The 23,000-nt window shown below is 42.9% G+C and overlaps 1 pseudogene; it reads right to left on the bottom strand.

The window, feature by feature from the left end:
- The window catches only part of LOC113837456, a 244,937-nt pseudogene continuing 221,937 nt past the window's right edge, over positions 1 to 23,000 (bottom strand).

Raw genomic sequence — 23,000 nt, 5'->3', positions numbered from 1 at the left:
TGACTTGTGTAACTTACTATATTTAGAGATTTTCCAAATGAGACTGAGACTTAAGAAAACAATGTGACACACCGGTCACAAGTGGCTGAACTTCCATTTCATGTAAGGTAAGATTCTTAGCAGAGTGAAATGTGTTTTAATTGCCAAATGCATTGGACACAAAGATCTGCATAAATGTTAGTTGCCTGTTTTATGAACTCATTTGAGTGTTAACATCCTCAACTATTCAAACACTTGGTCTCCATGTTGCTATGGCTTTAGACCCTACTAGCTCAGAAGTTACCGGATTTTTGTTAAAAAAAAAAAAAAAAAAAAAAAGAAGAGCTAAAAGGGGGTCAGGAGACTTGAGCTGAGGCACTGAAGGTTTCAGGCATTGTATGTTCTTTTGTTTCAGTTCCACAAAGCCTTCTGGGAATCTGATATGAAAACAGATGAAATACTGCATGAGAAAATACTAACTAGTTTCTCATAAGCTGTCCCCATTTTGCTCTTCAGTGTGACAGGAATGACACCAGTCAACTGGGAGTGATACACATCCTCTTTGCAAAATAAATAAATAAATAAATAAATAAATAAATAAATAAATAAATAAATAAATAAGAAAAAGAAACACACAACCAGCAGAAAAACACAAATACTGTCAAGGTTGGTCATGGAATAAATCTTTCATGATAGTACAGAAGGGTCCCCAGGACAGAGCCCTGGGCTACTTAGCTTTGAGAATAAGTAGTTTGTTATGACCAAAATTGTTTCTCCCCAGAAACTCTTGTTCTGTTAAAGTGAAACAATAGGAAGGAGATGAGCTGAGACTTGGGGATGGGACTCAAAAGAGACCCTTAGGCAGTTTTAAAATTGTAGCACAACACAACATTAGTACATATAATTCATCTAAATTTACATAGGCAATATGATCGTGATTACACTTACAAATAACAATGCACAGAAAACACTTCATGAAGAAATGACTCAGAGTGCCCAAAATAATATGTGAATGGATTGTAGATAATTGCATGAACTAAAATGTACTATGGATTTATCTGTTTGGGGTGTATTTCACACATTACCTTATATATTCTTCATTATAGCCCCAGTGGATACATCTCATATGCCATTTTATGGAAGAGAGAACTGACATTGGGGAGTTTCTGTTGTTTTTGTCACGGTGCATTTCTTTAATATTTCATTTAGTAAGCAGGAACCATTTTAATGTTTAAGCATTGACTGATTGATTCATTGAACCATCATAACTTTAACATGGCATGAGCTGTAAAATTGAGTGCCTCATGCATTGGCTTTCTTCCACCTAGTGAATGTTACCTTGCTCCCATTTCTTTTCAGAATTTACTGTCCTTGGAACTGAACTGAATCCTTTCATGTCTTCAACTGGCCACATCTCCCATCTCTGCATCCTATGGTTTACAAGTCTGGAGCTGCTAAAGCCACTGCTTAGGCACTCCTGTGAAGTGTTGGCTGGCTTCATTTTTTTTCAGAAAGCTTAGTTATGAAAGAAAACAGCATAGCCTGCCAACCATCCATCCTACATCCAATCAGTGTGCTTTGTCTAAGCATGGCCTTTGTACACCCCTAAAGTACCCATGTGGGGTCAGGCTGTAGCCTTCTCTAGGTTCCTCCAACTTCATAGAACAACAGCTTTCTGGCTCTGTCTATCCCTGAGTATAAATCAGCAGTTGGCTTCATTTTGAGAATGACTCCACATCTTATTTGTGTAAATGATCAACAACACCTGTCCAGCACAAAGGCAGGAAAACAGACTGATAAATAACTTACTTATGAAAACAAAATAGCACCACCTATGAACTTCTTGTTACTTCAGTAATACACAGACCCATGTGGGTATCAGAATCATATCAGATAAAGTTATTGAACACACATCAAACTGCTGAATGATGAACATCTCTTGTGTGGAACTGTAGAAAGAGCCGCACCCCAAGACATGCAAACTGACTCATCACCCAATCACGTCCTCATCCAGGAAGATCAGCAAAGGGAAGGGACTCTGCTCTTGTCCCAAGGGACACAGCTCAAATACAGCTTCTCCCATCTGGGAAACACAAACTCTTTGCATGACACTAAGAACTGCCTTCTACCCAGACTTGCGTTTGACAACACTATGCCCTTAACAACTGTGTGCCTGCAACTCCTTAGACTTCTACATCTTCTTCTTCTTCTTGTTTTTTTTTACAAGTGTTAATTCTGTTTTATTAGTCAACTGGAAATCTAGACAATTCTCCAGTCCAAGGAGGCATTAACTTAATCCTCTTCCTCGTCATCACCAGCTCCAGCACCTCCCTGGCCCTTCTTGGCATTCTTCCTTTTCACTCGACCTGGACGTCCACCACCATAAGGAGAACGGAGAGAGAAATCAATGTGTTTCTGGGAATCCAGGCGGAAAATGAAGGATGGGATGTTCACCACCTGCTTGCAGACCCTGATATGACGCTGGCGGATGAGCGCACGGGCATGGTGAATAGATTTAGCCAGGCCCAGCTTAAAGACCTGGGTCTGCAGCTGCCTCTCCAAGAAATCCTCAGTCTTCAGGCCCAGGATGTAACCCAGGTTCATCTTGCCCTCATCCAGTACCCCAATGCGAACAAGTCGCCTCAGCAGAGCATTGCCTTCGAAAAGACGAAATGGGTCCTTTTCGTCCAGGGTCAGCAGCTCCCGGGCGGCCTTGCGGATCTTGGCCAGGGTAAACTTGACCCTCCATACCTCGCGTTTGTTCCGGAGCCCGTATTCTCCGATCAGCTTCAGCTACCGATCAAGACGCGACTTCTCGAAGGGTCTCTGTGGGGTGACATAGGTTTTGCGACAAACCCAACTTGTGGCAACCAGCATGGCGGCGACTCAGGGCCCGTGCGCCTTGGAACCCACGCCGGTGACAAAGAGCAACTTCTACATCTTCTTTAGTTCTCATCCTCTATGTTCAGTATGGACCCCCTGAATTCTGAAGCTGATTCAACCCTGTCTTGGCAATTCTGCAACACGTGTGCACATATAATGTACCGCTTCTCTATATGTGTGTGCGTACATTATTGTGGGAAGCACAACATGTGAACTGAGAGGTGATAACAGTGATGAAGATTGAAATAAAAGGATGTCTTGTCACTGTTAGAAGCCATGCTTACCAAGAGAAATCTGCTACAACTGGTGAACCAATGTCAACAAGATCAACACAACCTATACACTTATTATTGTTCACTGAATTCTAACGTTGTGGCAGGACACAAGAATATATATCTATCTCTGCTTCTGATACAGCTCTCGAGCAAATCCTTCCCAGGTTTTTCAACATACTATCTCATGTAAAATACACGCTAAGCCTCTAGACATCCCCACACCACCCACTCCTCCCCCTTCTCTAGGTCCTATAGATCATTTTTTACCACAATCTAACTGTAGACTAGGATGAATCATTTAGTGTGTCCTTGAACCAAGACACTGACAGTAATTGTATTTCTAATTGTATGGTATTTGAAGGGGAGGCCTTTGGGAAGCCACCAGGATTAGAGGAAGTCATTAGAGTTGGCCCCATGGTGGCATCAGAGATGCCATAAAGCACAGAGTAGCAACTCCAACTAGCAAGCTTGAACCAGCATGCAACAACCACTGTTAGGATATGATGCAATGGGCCCTAGCCAGAAACCAAGCATATGTGAGACCCACATTTTTAGACTTCCAGGCTCTAGATTTTGTGAGCCAAATTAATTTCTATTCTTCATAAGCTACCTAGTGTTGGATATATTTGTTATAGCAACAATAAACAGACTAAGATACTGATAAATAGTATCATGAGATTTTTAACATATATTAAATTTTATATGTCTAATGATGATATGATCAGTAATTATTATTATTATCCCAATTTTATGAATGAGAAAACTGGTATAGACAATTCAATTAGCTTGTCCAAGATAATGCATTTATGAGAAACAGCCACTGTATACACATGCAAATACATTTAGTTCAGCTACAAGATAAACCTCTTCTTAGCTAACATAGCAGTGAGCAGAAATATCCTGGGAAGAAATACAGAAACCCACTCAAGCTCCAGATCCTTAAGAGCCAAATACTAAGCCTGAATGACAGAAATATATCATACACTTAAGTCTTTCATGATCCATTCAGTGAGAACATTGATGCAAAAACATGGGTGCTACTGACATACTCACATTTCAGTAATTAAGTAATGTTGTTGGACTTACATCTCAGCTGATTATATTGAACTCAGAGGGAATGGTGTGTGTGACCTTCATTCTTGGTGCTACTCAGTTGTAGACCAAGTGACTTGTTGGGCTCCAAGGGTACTATGGAAAAATATACATATTCTTGGCTTGGTCTCTGGTTTACACATTCTACAAAGCAAATCTGTGCATGCACAGTGAATCAAGTTCAGAGTGCTCAATTGAGACCTGAGGCTTTCTGGGCAATGATTCCATGATTCACCAACTTGAACAATGTATAGCTGCTTGAACACTGTCTCCTCCTCATTCTCTCCAATCTCTCCTACCCCACCCCTTCTTGTACTTGTATTAGACTTAGGTTGGAAGGTTCATTTCTATACCCATTGTCTCCTGTTCTCCGTTTTATTTTTTTCATGTTGCATTCTAGGTGAATGTGCTCAGTTTAGTCTTCCAGCTTCCTAATTATTTTTTCAATTGTGTGCATATCTAACATATCAATTGAAATTTTATTTGCAGTGATATTTATCACTTCTGAGAGTTCTACTTGGTTCTTTTCTGGAAATGCCTGTATTTTCTTACAGAGAAATTCATTCTGTCTGTATTTGCCATTCTTATTTTTAATTTTTAAAACATAAAAATAAATGTAAATATAATATATACTTACTTTCATATACATATACATACATACATATATGCCGTCTGAAGAATCTGAAGAATCTTACTTATGGGCTGGTCTGTTTCTTCTGCTCTTATCTTCAGGGTAACCTTGGGTATATTATAGTTTTTAATATGAGCTTATTCTCTATGAATCCATCTTTGTGACGCCTGGAAGACCTGGGCTTAGAGTGTCCCTTTCCTAAGGTCCCACTTACCCTGTGATATGGGAGTGATCCAAGTCTTGGTTTGTGTCTCTGTTAACAAATAAGTCCTGGGTGTTGTAATCAATAAGTAACTTCAAGCTCATTGTGTCTGAATGGTTCTGGTCTTCAAGTTCTCCATGTATCTTTCTTATGTTTAGGAGTAATGACAAACTCTGGAAACTGGGGGATCACTGCCATTAGCGGTGTAACCCCTGCTGAGTCCATATGGCTCCAGTAGAGCCTTCCAAGCCTAAGGTCACACAGAATTCCCTGACCAAATCCACTGGATCTCAAAACAAAACAACAACACATGAATATGGAAAAGGGATTTGTGGGAGGTGTTGGGATGAAAGGGAGGAGGAGACTAGGCAGAGTAGGGAGTGATTAGAATGGATCACATGCATGCATGAAATGCCACCTAACAACTCTAACAAATAATTCAAAAACAAAAAATCATTACTTCCTTTCTTTGAAAAACACATTCAAAATTAGTCAGGATTTTAAAAAATATATAAAAATATCTAGCTATAGCCCTGTGCTTTCCAAGAGGCAGGTTTCTGAAGGCCGAAAGACACCAGATCTATATTCCTATACTAGAACTCACTAGACAGAAGTTGTGCCTTCCTCATGATTAACCATAAGACACTGCAGCTCAGTGAGAGTCTAAGACACCCAGCCTTTCCCACACAACAGAGAGGGTCACGCTGCTTCTCTGAGGCCAAGTGTTTTCCTGCCACTCTGGGGAAAGTTTGGAATGCCTCTTATGGTACACAAGTTGTAAACAGCCAAATGTGGAGAAAATACCTTCCTGGCAACAGTTAGCTGTGTTTTCTCCCCAGGATCCTCACTGTGGATGACCTTGTCCCTATCCCATTGGAGAATTAGCTCCAAAGCAGTAAGAAATGTGACTGAACCATCCAGCAGCCTCAGGCTTAAGGGTTTCAAAAGTTCAGCCCCAACACAGCCCAAGAGAGGGCATTTCAATGACTCTCAAGCATTGTTTGGTCTTCCTGGTGTTTACTGATTTCAGAGGTACTGACCTTTTTGGTTAATTCGGCAGCATTTAAAGAGAAATCAATCACATGGCCATGTGACTTTAATGTCCGTCATCTTCTATCAGACATGTTTCAGAAGTACCAGTACAGCTGGACTTGGAGGTCTGTTAAAGCCACCCGAACCTCTCTGGTTTTCACTGGCTCTTGATTCTTTGTTGACACCTCAGTGCCCTAAACAAACCTCATTGGGGCAAGGGTTTCCATCATGAACAAAGGTTAGGCTTTCTTAATATCCACAGAGGTTTTTTTCTTGCTTGATATTTGATGTCTGGACTATGTGCCAAATAGTTTCCAATCCAGCCATCACAGGGCAGCTGATGAAAGCAACAGCCATCACTCTGAGGTTCCCTGAACTTAACAAGGATAGCCCTTTGAGGCTGTGAGTGTGACAAAGCTACTGAATGGTGGGTCACAGAGGGAACTGCTAATTAGCTTCAGAGTAGGAGGGCAAATTAATGGTGCCAGCAATTAGTTAAAAGAAAAAAAAAACTCCCCTGAAATCTCAGGTCCCTTTGCTAATACAGAAAACATTTAGAAAATGATTCCTGCAAATTGGAATAAAAGAATAGCCTTGGGTCATCAGTACCTGAGATCATTTCCCTCTGCCATTACTAGGTTTGAGACAGAGAAGAAATACCTGGACTTCTCTGTGTGTGTCCTTCTCTGTTTCTGCCTCTGTCTCTCTCTCACACTCCATCCCACCCCCTTTATCTCTGCCTGTCTCCCTCTACCCCCTCTCTCTCCATTTATCCCTCTCCCATCTCTGTCTCTCTCTTTTCTCTCCCCTCTCTCTCCATTTCTCTCTCTCTCTCTCTCTCTCTCTCTCTCTCTCTCTCTCTCTCTCTCTCTCTCAGCTCCTCATCTAGAAAATAAGATATTCTCAATTGATGGCCTTAGACATGAACTAACCCACTAAAGAAAACTTGGGTTAGCATCATTTCTACACAGTTAAGGAGAGGGACACCATGAAATTCTGCTGCCCGGCTCCACTGGGGCTCTAAGGCTACTGCTTTGGATGAAAGAGTAAGGTAGCTCCCTCAGATCCTCCACTGTAAAGGTTGACTTCAAAGTTACACCCTTCCAGTGCCATTAGCATCAGGCAGCAATGCCTCTCTAAGGCAGGAAATTAAGGCTGGTGGCATTAGGAAACACTGGCCATCTCATACAAAACATGTTGTGCATCCAGTAAAATGGAAGAGGAGGGTACTATTCTACAGGGGATGAATTTCTATTCTGCTTTCTGTTGACCTATGTGCACAGCTCCCATGCCATATCTGAAGAATTAAGTATTCTCTCTCTCTCTCTCTCTCTCTCTCTCTCTCTCTCTCTCTCTCTCTTATATGTGTAGTGTATATGTGCTTAGTCTATGTGTTCATGTGTGAATACAATAAGTGTCACAGTTCTCGAGTGGAGGTCACAGGACAATCTCAAGTGTCAGTTTTTGTGTTCTACTTTGAGACATCATCTCTTTCATTGGTCTTCACTGCCTACACAAGACTAGTGTCCTGTGACCGCCTCACGGGTTATTCTGTTCCCTGTCCCCTTTTGTCATGGGAGCACTGACAATGAAGACATTACTACCAATTCTGACTTTTGTGTGAGTTCTAGGCACATTGAGTCAGGTGCTCATCTATGCACAGGGAGCACTTTATCCTAATTAGATATTTTCTCATTTTCTTCCACATTTAGGTATTTTAAACGAATGATCTTAAAATCTTTCCTGGTCTAAAACACTGTCTTGTGCTCAGCATTATTCATAATCCATTAGCTCAGTCATCTTCAGCTATGTTTCAGTTCTGTGAATCCTTGGACAACAGGTGACTTCTTTGATAGCCACTGACTTAATACCTGTAGCCTTATCCCCACTATAACAACCTAGCTCTACACATCACCAAATATCCCAATCCAACTCCCTGTTACAAATCCTTGTCCCAAAGTAATGTAGAACTATACATTCTCTCTAGTACAGTGCTACTGTGAGAGCTGGGAGATGCTGCCATAGTTAAGAGTGTTTGCTGCTTAATCATGAAGACCAGAGTTCAGATCTCAGCGCCCATTTAGAGCAGCTCACAAATGCCTATAACCCCACCTCCAAGGGGTCTGATACAAACCTTTCTTAAAAACTGGAAAGAGAAACCAGCCCCAGGTTTGTCCTTCACCCATTTCCTCAGATTCTTAGGTGGGGGGTTGGGATCATTTTTTAAAAATTCATTATCTGATCCATAGAAAATATTAAGCCATCATCTACTTTCATTTATGCAAAGATTAATGCTATTTTAAGTACTTAAGTAACAGATATTAAACTACAGGTGCAGAGCATAAATAAAAGAGACAACCTGGAATCAATTCTCTCTGATCTGAGAACACTTAATCTACTCTCCATCCTTCCTTCTCTGGGGCTTTTGCCTCTACCCTCTTGATTCTGTCTTCTTGATTCTGTCTGATAAAATGTCTCTCACTGTTGAAGACCCACAGGTACCAGTTATTCAATGCATCTTCTGCAATTTTTGCAAGGAAATGATGTAGTTAGGACTTGAAGATAAATCATCCCACAAGTATAAGATCATATCTCAAGAGTCCATATCTCACAAAGAAAAGTGGATGGCTCCTGAGAAGCAAAACCAGAGGTTGTCCTGGCCTTTACATGCGCACACACACACACACACACACACACACACACACACACACACACACTGATGTATTCATGTCATATCTCTAGACTCAGGTGTGCTTTGTCTTCCCCAGGAGACATCTTGGTTAAGATCTCATCAGAGTTGGCACTTCCACCCATTGCTCTTCCATTCTTCACAGGGAGGAGGCACAGTGATTCTGCCTTCTTCTCCAGGCATGCCCAGGCTAGGACTGAGTTTCCTGGCCTCTTGCATTATGGAGTCTCCCCTCCTCTGGGGCTCCCTAGGTCTCTGCTACCCATCCATGCCTCCATTTCTTTTTCATCCCTCTGAGTTGGATGCCAGTGCTTAGGCTCACTCTGCCTTTCTTGCAAACCCTTCTTAATATGTCCATTGTGAGGGCAGCTTGTTCTTCACCAGCTTATTTTCTTTGGGAAGTTTCACTGGGTCTTCTCATTTTCCCAAATCCATATGAACTCACACTTCCTTATCCTATAGCTTCCTGGGAATCACGTTTAAAACACTCATCCTGTGTCCTATTGCCTGAGAGTCCCTCCTTCCATCATGGTGTCTATAGCACAGAGCAATGGCCCTTCCAACTTTGTTCTGTGGACACTCCAAAAATGACCACAGGCTAGCTCCCCCAGGAACCTGTTCCATGCAAACACACCGAGTGGACAGCAAATCCTTCCAGAATACACCACAGGGATTTATTTAGTGACTGTCTCCTCCACTAGACTTACTGTTTCTGATATCAGGGGCAAGGTGCTGTAATTGCAGCCATTTGTACAGTAGTTTATTGGTGCCTGACAGGTGTTCCCTCAATGGTGGTTGATGAATGTATCTCCCCAGGTGTTCTGCTACATCTCTGTTCCCTGGCAACCCATGCATTTGTACAGCAGACATTGTGCTTGCTGCCTAATGACCTTGGCATCTAGACCACTGCCTAGTGATCCCTAAGTGCTTAGGAATTCATAGATACCACCAACTGTCATTGTCCCCAGTACTTACTGGATTCTTCCTTGGTAGTGTTAGGACATGTACTAAGCAGTTCTCAGAGATTATTTAATATAACCACCTCCAGGGGGCCTGGGTTATGCCCACTTTTAAGGCAAGGCGACTGAGATTTTGAGGGTTTAACTTTTCTCTTTGTTCACACATCTAAAGCTCTCGTTTTTCACTCTTTCACCTGTGCTCAGTGCCACAAAGAAAGGAAGTATGCAGGAATCACCTCTGATACAGAGGTTGCCACCAAAATGTCCTCCATGGTGACTACCTTTCAGAGTGACAGAAGGTACTGCAGAGGCTTTTGGAAGAGAAAAGATGTCAGTGATCTTAGTCAGTGCTCGAGCCTGCATGCTACAATATGAACTTGCCAGCCATGATATACTCACTGGAGCAATACTAGTACAACTGTTGAGTGATCACTAGCCAATTTCTTATGGGGTTTGAGACTTGCTCAAGAGGAAAGACATTCATGTCTGGTGCCATATTCCTGGTCATATGTGCTAGGGCAGAAAAGAAAAACAATGATCATGCTAAATGATCATGCCTCTTAAATATTTATGTTCAAACCCATAGACACTGCAAGGATAACTTTGGTCAAAGAAACTTCTTTTTGCAGTGGGCAGCAGTCAATGGAGAGAATTGCAATTGGCCAAAGAGTTGTTATGGTCATAGTGTGTCTTCACAGCAATGGAAACCCTAAGATAGTTAGCTAATGATGCCTGATGTGGAAGTAATAAGCTATACAATAAACAATATGGTGGGAGAGCCACTGTTCCTAGTTGCCTAAGAAGCTAGCCTCTCACTCACTCTCCTGCTACTTGAGAATTCTACAAGATGACAGTGAGATGCCATGAAGCACAGGGGACAGCTTGGAGTCATTTAGACTCAGCTCTGCAAAAGTGAAGGACTGACTGGACAGTTTGCCAATCCTCAAAACAGTTGTTCCTGAGGCAACTTGTTGCATTCTAAAAAGCCCGAACTTTCAAGAGCAATCGACATTCAGAAAGCCACCCAGCAAGGGGAAAAGAGAGATACAGAGAAGGGAAAGTTGTGTACCTTCCTGCAATGAGCTCTGTAGGCAACATGGAGCTCCTGCTCAGTGGGTGGAGTCCGGTCTAGATAAATCTGGTTCTGTGGCTAAGGCTGGGACCTCATAGCCATTCCCAGGCACATTCAACCTATAACAGTGTCTACTTTAATATAAGCCAGTTTTTTGTGACCACTATCTGAAAACTGTTTTGTTTTTTCCCTGTAAAAATGTACACCTGGGTTCTTAGAGGCTGTGGTCTCTAACTACTAGGCATAGATCTGTTACTGACCTTGGCTCAAGCATGGCAGCTTCATCTGAAGTTTGGAATTCGACCAGCGAGTGAGCAAGCTTGAGCTAGACCTTAGACTGGGTCAAACAGCATCATGAGGGCAGTAAAAATGGCCACATTTACTATTTAATACACCAAGGGTGGGGCATCCCAAAGTACAACAGATGCGTGCTCAAGAGATGGGAACAGATGGGTAGAGATACGGCTTCAGTTTCTCAATTCTAGAAATTTCCTGAAAGCCAGTTTCAGTCCCAACCTGTATTTGGAAGATAACACTTTCCTATTATATGAAAATTTTCTCTTTTCCTTAGGTAACTATAATTCACCTAATCCTATAATTCACCTAATGCTATTTCCTGCCAGAGTATTAAAAATAATCAAATGATAAACACCTCCATATTTTGACTGTTCACTACATGCCAGATAATTTTTCTGAGGGAGCAGCTGTGGACTGGGCTTCTCCTCAAATCATACACGCAAGCTCCAACCCATCCAGTTAATGTATTTGTCAATAGGACTTACAGGAGATAATTAAGATTTAATGTGGGTTGAAGGTTAAAGCCAGGTAAAATTGCTTGCTTGTTAAGAAGAGGGATATGGAGGCCTGGAGGGATCAAGCATGACTGTAACACCTGGGAGGGGTGGGGTGGGGGCTGGGAAAGTTCACTGCTTACAGGCCAACCTGGACTATACAGCAAGTGTCAGGCCTCCTAAGGCTATACAGCCAGACTCTTGGGGAAAGAAGAAAGGAAGGGAAAAGGGAAGGATGGAAGGGAGGGTGAGAGGGAAGGGCAGGGAAGGGGATGGAATGGGAGAAAGAAAGGAAAAGAGAAAAAGAAAAGAGGAAGGAAGACAGGATGGAGACAAGAAAGAGGAATGGAAGTTGGAAGAGGAGAAGAGAGTCTGTCTCCATGCACAAATAGTAGGGAGCTGAGAAGGCCCCATTAGCCAATCAGAAGCCAAGCCTTACCAGGAATTAAGGCAACTGGACACTATGTTTAGGGCTTCTCAGCTTTAGTAATCAGTAGAAATAAATCCATCTTGTTTTTGGCACCCCTGACTATGGTATTTCATTTTGGAAGGCTGACCTGACTAATACATAAACACTCATTATTTGCTTTACCTTCTAATTATCTTTTGCAATTGCCATGCCTCATAGATAGTGGATGGGACCTTGGGGGTTTGTTCCAGTGTTTGAGCCCACACTGTAGAGTCAAGATCTGAGTTAGCCCTTTCTAAACAATGCTGGGGCTCGCTAATCCAGCTGCCTTTCTCAGGAATTAGATCCCCCAAACAGTTAGCTCCTAGTTCATACTATTTAATCCAGAATAGCACTTCTTACAGAGAGAGCAGGAAGAAAGGCCCCATGGGGCGAAATTTGAAGATTTCACCTTGGCATCCATGACTGGAGGCAAAGGGTGAACAAGATTTACAGTTGATGTCTTCAACCCAGAAACCCATTCCAAGTACCTCTGCAGGAATATGAAGGAGGCTCCTGCAAGCACAGCTGATAGACGGGGAGCCTGCAAGACTCACAACCCTGCAGGAGTAGATAGGAAACCTGCAGGCACAGTGGATAGGGAGCCTGCAAGTCTCTCAGCCCCTCAGGCACAACGGATAGGGAGCCTGCAAGCCCCACAGCCCTGCAGCACAACAGATAGGGAGCCTGCAAGACTCACAACCCTGCAGCAAAGTGGCCTTGGGTTCTTCATGAACACTGAAGCCTTTGGCCAGAATTCTGACTAGGGAAAAGGATGCCTGCAGTAGGTTTTGCTTCAGGGCTGGCATCGCTGCCTCCAGCTAAACCTGCCAGTGCCCAGAGTTTCCCAGGAGCAGCTGGAAGCAGGTGCACTCCCAGGCAGAGCATGACAACCTCGGAGCTGAGCTTGAAATGTCAGCTCAGGACACACACTGACTTCAGCTGGAAAGCCATATGGCTTTCCTCAAAGATCGCTTTAATTAAACTTTAACTTCTTATATAGTTACAGATTCCTATCCACAGATAGAGATTCATGTGCAGAGAGGTCCTCCATACCTTTTACCTGGTCTCCTTCAATGATAATATCGTACAAGGCCGGGGAGCGACTGGTGGGGCCAAATGTTGATGCTAACAGCATCCACTGGCATCATCCAGACTTCTAGTTTCACTGCTACTCCTAGGTTTAACTATGTGCCGTTTGACCACCTGTGTGGGTTCAGGTATCCACTCCCACAGTAATGAGCTTTCTAACCTCACCTCCACCCTCCCTCGACAGTACCCACCCTGACGGGTACAAATCTGTTTATCACTTACTCACTTCAAAACGGTTTGTGCAGGGAATCACGGAGTCTTCAAACCCTTTCAGGGGCCTTCTTAAAGGTTTCCAATTCTCTCTCTCTCTCTCTCTCTCTCTCTCTCTCTCTCTCTCTCTCTCTCTCTCTCCCCCACTACAGTCGTCTTTCTCTGTGTGGCCCACTGCATTTAATTAGAGTTTCCTTCCCAAGTATGAGTAGCCGCAAACTCTCTGGAGCAAGGGCAACTTGTCAGTGGCTAGGCTATTGAAGAAAACGAGTGATAGATACCCCCTCCTCTAACAACCATTAATTGCCCCATAGTTACCCGAGGGAAAGGTGGGACTTTGTGAGCCCCTCCCTCATCTGTGATGAAACCTTGAGGGGGTTAACATTGTGCAGGTGTTATGCAAGTAATCACAGCGGGGGGGGGGCGGAACGGGAGGGGGAGTTCCTGAGAGCAGTGGTCCTTTTGGCAGTGTTTTGCTCTGCATCTCTCTATCCTCCAGCTAATCCCTCCAGCTAATCCCTCTTCTCCAGCATTCACTGGGCCTTGGAGGGAGTAACACGGTAGCAAATACGCTGAAGAGGCAGAGGCAGGTGGATTGGCCTTTCATACAGCATGTTTCTCCGGAGAGCCTTCAAGGTTGCTATGTGCTTTTTGAGGTCCCTGGCTTTCCATTGCTGAGGACCTGGCATTCCACAGCGGTGATGGACAATGGCTTGTTAACCCTCCACACGCCAAAGGGCACGTGGTTGTTCCCAGTTTGAGAACACTGAATAAAGCTGACAAAACGTGCGTATGTCATGGATTTTGTGTGTGTGTGTGTGTGTGTGTGTGTGTGTGGTGGGGGTGCGCACGCATAGACCTATATTTCTCTCTAGAGAAAATAATCAGCATTACACACTCTGGATTGTGGGTGGTATCTGTGCTTTTTAAAGAGAAAAAATTACCAAACTGTCTTCTGCAATGTTTTCTGGCATAGCCAACAGCTGCCACTGTCTTTGATGTCTCTACTAGTTTAGATTTTAGCCATCCTGGTGGGTGAGCAGCAATACATTACTGTGTTTTATCCTGCATCTCCCTCATAGCAAGTGATGTTATCTGTCTTTTAAAGTCCTTGTTTGCCATCTGTGTATTGTCTCCAGTGAAACAGGCTACCCATGCCTGTTGTCCATTTTATGCTTGGATTTAATTGAAAATAAAATGTTGAATTGTAAGTGATTTGTTGTTTGGTTGGTTTTATGGTTCTATTTTTCACATTCTAATTGCCATCCCTTTTTTGCACACATGGTTTGGAAATTTAGAAGTGTTTTCTCTCAATCTGTAGCATGTCTTTTCCTTCGGCTAATGGAACTTTGCAAAGTAATTTTTTTTTTAATTCAGAGAAGGTGAGATTTATAAGTAAAACCTCGTATAAATCATGCTTTTTAAGTTAAGTTCACAATCCCTTTGCCAAGTCATGGACACTAGAGATTGTTTCCTATAGTTATGGCGTGGGGGAGCATATGCACATGTGTGTACATGTGTGTGAATTCACACTCACCTGTGCATATGAATAATGAGACAAGAGATCAATATCTCATGTCCCCCCTCTCTCATTCTCCGCCCGATATTTTTATTTTTTGAGTCGGGGTCTCTCATTAAATCTGGAACTCACTTTCTGAGCAACGCTGGCTACTCATTGAGTCACTCGATCCAACTAGCTGATCTCCCTACCCTTCTCCCCACAGTGCTGGGGCTTCGGGCATGCAAGCACACACGGGACTTTTAAGTAGGTTCTGGGGTTCCTAATTCAGACACTCACATTTGCACAGCAAGTATTTTACCCACCCAGAGCCACCTCCCTCACCACTCCCCTAGTCTTGCAAGTATTTCGTAGTTTTAGTTTGTGATCTGCATTTCTGAACAACCTTTGATGAAAATCCAATCAAAGCAATGGGTCTAAGAAAAGGAGAAATGCATTCTGCTGGCTTTCTGTTCACTCACTCACTCACTCACTCACTTATTCAGTCAGTCAATCATGGCTCTATATACCATAGCATAGGTTTCCTCTGCCCAGGGTCATTTAGGGTTCTTTTACTGGAGGCCATAGCAGCTCCTGTAGATGGAGACTTTTCTCTGTCTGTTTCAGTCCCACTAGACCAGTTTCTCTCTGCCTACCAGGTCCCCACAGCTGCCTCATAAGATAACCACTCAGAGACTTAATATATATTTATAATTGTTTGGCCAATGGCTTAGGCTTATTACTGGTTAGCTCTTTCTCTTATAAATTAACCCATTTCTACTAATCTGTGTATCACCATGTAGCTGTGGCTTACTGGTGATGCCCTGGTATCTTGCCTCCCCAGCTGCTACATTGCATCTCCCTGACTCTGCCTTCTCTCTTTCTCTATCTCTGTTAGGATTTCCCCCCTGGCTAGATTACTCTGTTTAGTCATTGGCTGAAACAACTTTACTTACCAACCAATAAAATCAACACATATTTGCAGCATAGAAAAGGACATCCTACATCGTGCTCCCTCTGTTATGTGACCCCCTCCCCAAAGGGCAATGACAAAGCCATCTATAACCACCAATAGCAATAATAAGATGTGCCATTGTTGAATCTCTGATTCCAGAAATCCTCTCCCTTCTGCAGAGCCAGAGTAGCCAAGGGTTCCAATAAGCCAATGAGAATGCTCACATTTGTGATGTAAACAAGGCAAAGCTTCCCAGAAAACAGCTGTAAAGTGAATTCAGTGAGCAATTACTGAAAAGATTCCATATAACCTGTCCAAAGGAGTGGTACATGTCTTTCTCCCATCTGGGACAGCATTGCCATACCCACATGGTGAAAGCTAGCATGAGAGAAAGGAGAAAATTGACACCTTGAAAGGAACCAGAGGCACAGAGAAAGATAGGTAATGTAGCATAAATAATAAAAACCTAGAGATAGATATTGGGGTTCAAGCTGAAGATCAGAAAAGCAGAGCACCAAACCATTAGAGAGTTCGTACCTCTACCAAGGTTGGGGTAATCCTGTCCTAAGTATGACTGCAGACTGAATACAGGCTGAGAACCTGAGCTCCTGTCTCCACCCACCTTATATTCCTCTCTAGCGCTGGGATTAAAGGCATGCACCACCACTGCTGCCCAGTTTCTGTGGCTAACTAGTGTGGCTGCTGGGATTAAAGGTGTGTGCCACCACTGACTGGCCTGTGTGGCTGACTAGTGTGGCTAGCTTTGCACTCTGATTTTCAGGCAAGCTTTATTTGTTAGATCATAGACAAAATATCACCACAGGGTAATTAGTCATAATTGAGATAGCACCTCAGACACTTTGTCAGTCATGCTGCTGCATGGTTCATCCCTTTGTCATTGGCTGGTGTACCCCATTATCTTCTATGCATGATTAATAACAAACAAGTATGTGTTAAAAAGCTAGAGTACGTCTTGGTACTTTTTGACAATTTATTTCAGGTCTCATCCCGTCCAGAAATTCTTTGCACATTGCAGAGTACATCTTTCTGTGATTGACATGTGTGAATCTGGGTGTCTATTTTCTGTCTCCACTAGTGGAGACCTGTTCAAGGGATGCCCTGTGTATCTTTGTAGTCATAGGATTTGTGCCGGTCTCACAAGAGATGGCCTACAAATAAATATTCAAGTGAAAGAGAATTAAGTAGATTGTCTGTCTCTGCTTTAGGTGCACTGCTCCCTCTGGAGCCACTGGGCTCTCTTGGATGTCTATAATTCCATAACCCTGTGAAGACAGAACACAGACACTTGACAGCAGACTCAAGGGCATGAATAGCCGAGGCTGATTCTGCCTTCTAGGGCCAGCTTGATTTATCCATTGCTGTATGAATCTCTCTGCACTGCTCTCTGTTACTTCTAGACAGCAAGGGAGCAGGAGGAAGAAAAGAGTAAGATTTAAGCACTCTTGCCTAGTCTTTGGCGCTGAAAGGTGAAGCAGAGGAAAAGGATACCAGCCAAATGATTTTTCTCCTTGTCCTTCCAGAATGTAGAACCTACATAAAATAGAAAAGTGAATAAAAGAACTCTTAGCACACATACATTAATTACCCAGAGTGCCTGAGTTCTTGAGGGCCATGTGAATGGATCATGGGCAAGTGCCTAAGTGAGGGAAACAGCATTGAAGACAATGGATCCCCGGAAGAAGGCTGATCTTGAGTTCAAGGCAGTTGGAGAAATAAAAACACAGGAACCATGCCTTGGCTTAGATCACTACAAGGCAGGGCTGGGGAGGGGGGTTTGTGGGGGACACCAAAGTGTCCATCTATTACAAGGAACTTGGAAGTATAAGGGGAGCCTGCTTTGCATGACTCATAATACAGTCAGAAACTTTCCACAAGGGGCCCAGAGTTAGAACTGAAACATCTTAAATAAAAATGCTGTATGGACTTCCAGGAAAAATATTGCAACTCTATGACAATGGAGACAGGCTCCTCAACACATGGCTGTCTCCTGTTTGTGACTTAAATTGGCTCTTCGTTCATCCAGTTCTGATGTCTGTAAAACAAGAATTAGGAGATTGAGGGCAGCAGATGGGACTGACAGCAGACTTGAGAGTCCATAGAAACAAGTTCAAGCCCTTCTGGAGGTAGCTGCCTCCACCACAAACTGCCAAAGAGTCTGCACAATCAAGAGGATCTCACAATCCCAAACCACATAACAAGAAAGGAAGTGTGTTATCACCTGTGCTGACTACTTTTCTGTCAACTTGACACAAGATAGGGTCATCTGTAAGGAGGGAACCTCAATTTAAGAAAATGCCTCCCATAAGATTGGGACACATGGAGACAAGCCCATAGAGCATTTTCTTAATTAGTGATTGTTTGGAAAGGTCCTAGCCCATTGTGAGTAGGGAACACATCAGGGTCAGTGGTCCTGGGTTCTATAAGAAAGCAGGCTGAGCAAGCAATGAGGAACAAGTCAGTAAGCAACATCTCTCCATGGCCTCTGCATCAGCTCCTGCCTCCAGGTTCCTGTGCTGTTTGAGTTCCTGTCCTGACTTCCTTCAGTGATGAAGTGTGATGTGGAAATGTAATTAAAATAAGCCATTTCCTTCCCAAGATGCCTTTGGTCATAGTATTTCATCATCACAACAGAAACCCTAAAACATCATGCTTGTGAGTCAATAAAAGACACCCTCAAGGTAGATCCCCCAGTCTTCCCTACTTGGCATTCTTCCATACAAAATCTAATGAGTGAAATGAAAAATGAGAAACATAAGAAAAAATTGCTCTGTGCCCCACTTTTTAATTTCATTGATTGGTGTTTTGGTGGCTAGATTCTTGAGTTTATTGTATATTTTGGAAATCAGCCCTCTGTCAGATGTGGGGTTGGTGAAGATCTTTTCCAATTCTGTGGGCTGTCATTTTGTCTTACTGACTGTGTCCTTTGCCTTACAGAAGCTTCTCAGTTTCAGGAGGTCCAGTTTATTAATTGTAGATCTCAATGTCTGTGCTACTGGTGTTACATTCAGGAAGCTGTCTCCTGTACCAATAGGTTCAAGGATATCTCCAACTTTCTCTTCTAGAATGTTCAGTGTGGCTTGATTTATGTTGAGGTCTTTGATCCATTTGGACTTAAGTTTTGTGCATGGTGACAGATATGGATCTATCTGCAATCCTCTGCATGTCTGAATCCAGTTGTGCCAGCACCATTTGTTGAAGATGCTTTCTTTTTTTCCATTGTATATTCTCAACAGAAGAATCTAAAATGGCTGAAAGCAATTTAAGAAAGTGCTCAAAATTCTTAGCCATCAGAGAAATGCAACTAAAAACAACTCTGAGAGACCATCTTACACCGGCCAGAATGACTAAAATAAAAAACACCAATGACAGTGTATGCTAGAGAGCATGTGGAGAAAAAGGAACACTCCTCCATTGCTGGTGGGAGTGCAAACTTGTAAGACCACTTTGGAAATCAATATGGCAGTTGCTCAGAAAAATGGGAATCTGTATACCTCAAGATCCAGCAATTCCTCTCTTGGGCATATACCCAAATTATGCACATTCATACAACAAGGACATATTGTTCAACCATGTTCATAGCAGCATTGTTCATAGTAGCCAGAACCTGGAAGCAACCTAGAAGCCCCTCAACTGAAGAATGGATACAGAAAATGTGGTACATTTACACAATGGAGTACTACTCAGCAGAAAAAAGCAATGGAATCTTGAAATTCACAGGCAAATTCACAGGAACTAGAAGAAACCATCCTGAGTGAGGTAACACAGTCACAAAAAGGCAAACATGAGCCCTCATCCAGTGGCTGATGGAAGCAGAGGCAGACACCCACAGCTAAACACTGAACTGAACTCTGGAACCCAGTTGCAGAGAGGGAGGAATGAAGAACAAGGGGGTCGGGACCAGGCTGGTGAATCCCACAGAAACAGCTGACCTGAACAAGGGGAGCACATGGCCCCCAGTCTGCTGTCTGGGAGGCCATCATGGGACTGATCCAGACCCCTGAAAGTGGATGTCAACGAGGAGGCCTCGGCACCCTATGGGGCCTCTGGAAGTGGATCAGTATTTTTCCCTGGTGTAAGAAGGGACTTTGAGAGAGCATCCCTTCAGGTGGGATGGGCTCTCTTGGCCTGGACACATGGGGGAGGGCCTAGGCCCGGTCCAGGATGATGTTGTGGAATTTGGGGAGTCCCTGTGGAGGGCCCTACCCTCTATGGGGAGCAGAGGGGGGAGGGGACTAGTGGAGGTTGAGGGGGGAAGGAGAGAAGGGATTGACATGTGAAATTATAATTTTGTAAAACTAAATTGCATACTACCAACATTTCCGAAATCTCTTAACGTGTGATCTCTGCAAAAGGAAATACGGTCAATTGAAGCAAAGAGATAGTTTAGCTCACATAAAACAAACAAACAAACAAAAAATCATTAGATGAAATATCTGCTCATCAAGAGAAAGGACAGAGAAGAAGGAATATGAAACGTGAGGGAGATAACAGGAGAAAGAGAGTCCAGGATTAGAACACACCGCCCCATCTAATTGCTTCAGAAAACAAAAGGTGCAGAGGGAGAAGTGATCTTCAAAAAGAATTGGTGATGAAATTCCCAAATCAGATTTAGGAAGACGGCTTACAGAAAGGAAACCCAAACTTCAGGCTTTGTAGTTAAACTGCTATACATCAAAGACAAAGATAAAAGCCTCAAAGGCAACCCAGGAGAAATGTCAGATTGCTAAAATGGGATGGCGGTTCGGCCCCCTGTTCTCTCCGTGGAGGCCAGAGAGCAAATCCCTTCAAAGGTGGAGAGAAAATAACGACTCTGCAAGGTTTCCTTGCCAGGAATAGGATGATCCCAGAGTGAAGGTGAAGTGCAGATACTTTAAATGAGCAAAAACTTGTCACCAAGGAACCAATGCCGAAAGAGCTCTGCAGGAATGACAGACAGAGAAGAAAACTGACCCCGGGGAAAGTTGTGAGACACCCTGAAGGAAGCTTGCCTCTGGGAAAGCCTGTGCCAACACTGCTTTTCCACTCAACTAGCAAGAACAATTAACAGCAGCAAGAAAATGGAAAGTAGAGCTAAAGTGCTCAATCAAAACCCTGTGAAAGGAAGAACTGATCTTTACATTGTACGATAAATTAATAAAGATGAGAATTAATGTGTGTTTTCTTAATTAGTTTTGGGGAGATCCTCAAGTATGGTGAAACAAAGAAACTATAGTGTGTACATTTTAAAACAGCGGAAATAAAAATGAACAGTCACAGTATTTTATTAAAAATAGGAGAAAAGTATCATAACAACAAATGTTAACCACGAAGCCAGATAGAATGGAAGAAACTAATTAAGTACATGTATTGGGTTGTGATAAATACTAAATTCAAATGTAACTTTAATTATAAAAATAATCATTCACTCTATATTTATTCAACAAACTTTTTCTTGAGGGTTTTTCTATGCAATTATTCTACTCTGATAACTGACAAAATTACCAGTTATGAAATAGTTCTAAATAGGTTGTCACTCAGCTTTTCATTACTGTTTCAAAACTCCTAAGAAGAGCCTGGAAAGATGTTCCAGCCATTAAAAGCACTTCTTCCTGACCAGTGTTCAGTTCCCAGCACCATCATCAATAAAAGACTGTCTCAGACATTTCAGCCTGGGGTGAAGGGGTATAACATGGCAGACACATGGGCAGAGGAAATCTACTCATGTCACGGTGGCCAGGAGACAGAGAATAAGGAGGGAGGACCTGTCATCCCAAGATATTCTTCCAGGGCCATAAGCCAATGGCCATAAGCCCTACTCCTGAAGTCACACAGAACATCAGCCCAAGATTTCATTGGCACATCCGCATTGGGAGGCCATCTAAGGCCAATTGTAGCAATGTTAAACAACTTAATTTAACAATATAGGGCAGGGACTTATCTACAAGTACAGAGGGAAATTCATTCATGCACGAATTCAATAACTTTTTTATGATGGTCTGTGGGTGATTTGACCCCGTAAAGTAGCTAAAGTACATTAGTGAGCAAAACACAGCTGCATCCTACCCACATGGATACAGCCATGGACATGATCTTCGTTGATGGAACTATTAGGGTTTGCGGTTATGGTAATGCAGCTTCTTACTTGAAGAGCCGATATGGACAGTATACATAAATTATGCCCTGGCTAATTCACTCTAGCACACTTTTAGGTGATATCCATTTTATATACTTTGAAAACGGTGGTCATTCTTTACAGACCCAAACTCCACGGTTGCTTTTGGAAAATTCTTTCTGCAGCTTCACACATGATTTCAGTCAGAGTAGAAAGATTTGAAGGCTCTATGACAGGAACAGTACTGTCAATCTCTTGGTGTGTAGTATAATTTTGGGTGTGTGTGTGTCTGTCTGTGTGTGCGTGCTCACTCTATGGACATGTCTATGAGTACATAGGCTAAAGGAAGATACTGTATATCCTGCTCTTTCATTCTTTGCTGATTCCTTTGAGACACGGGGGAACCTAAAGCTAGGCTGATGTCCAGAAAATACCAGCTGTCCTCTTGATCTGTTCCAATTAGTGCTGGGATTACAGATACAGACTGAGCTGTGTCTGGCTTTTTAAGTGGGTGCTGGCTGGGCACTGGAGCACAGGTCCCCATGCATGCATAGCAAGCACTCTGAGCCAGTGGGCCCTGTTAACTTCTGCTACTTGAGCTTCTTGGCATGGAAACACACATCTGCAACCACACGCACACATACGACAGGGCAGGAGGGAAAGAGAGAGAGACAGTCAGAGAGAGTATACCTAACTTCTCCTCTCAATCCCCCCTCCACTTGAAGTGGGGATAATAATAACACTCACTCACAAATATATTCTGTGTGTTAAATTAAGAACTACACCATGAAAGCAATTTGAAAATGGTATTGGGAGTATATTGGTTACTATAGCTTTTTTTTTTTCCTGAGCATGCTGCAAGAACCCTGTAGATGCTTGATGAGGGCCTGGGTCTTCTATATTAATCTTCTTAGCAAATCGCAGAGGCTGTGATTGGATGAATGAGCTCTCCACAAAAGTCAAGGCAGGGTTTTCTGAGCAGCCTTCCAGAGGCGGGGTAATTTCTTTACATACCCAAGAGTCACGCTGCTAGCTGAAGCTAGGGGATTAGTGATTTCTGATTAGAATGATGTAGTTAAA

This window comes from Cricetulus griseus, chromosome 10 (assembly GCF_003668045.3).
Source record: "Cricetulus griseus strain 17A/GY chromosome 10, alternate assembly CriGri-PICRH-1.0, whole genome shotgun sequence".
Lineage (NCBI taxonomy): Eukaryota > Metazoa > Chordata > Mammalia > Rodentia > Cricetidae > Cricetulus > Cricetulus griseus.
Note: the sequence above shows the minus strand (reverse complement) of the source record. Positions and strands in the feature narration are given on the sequence as shown.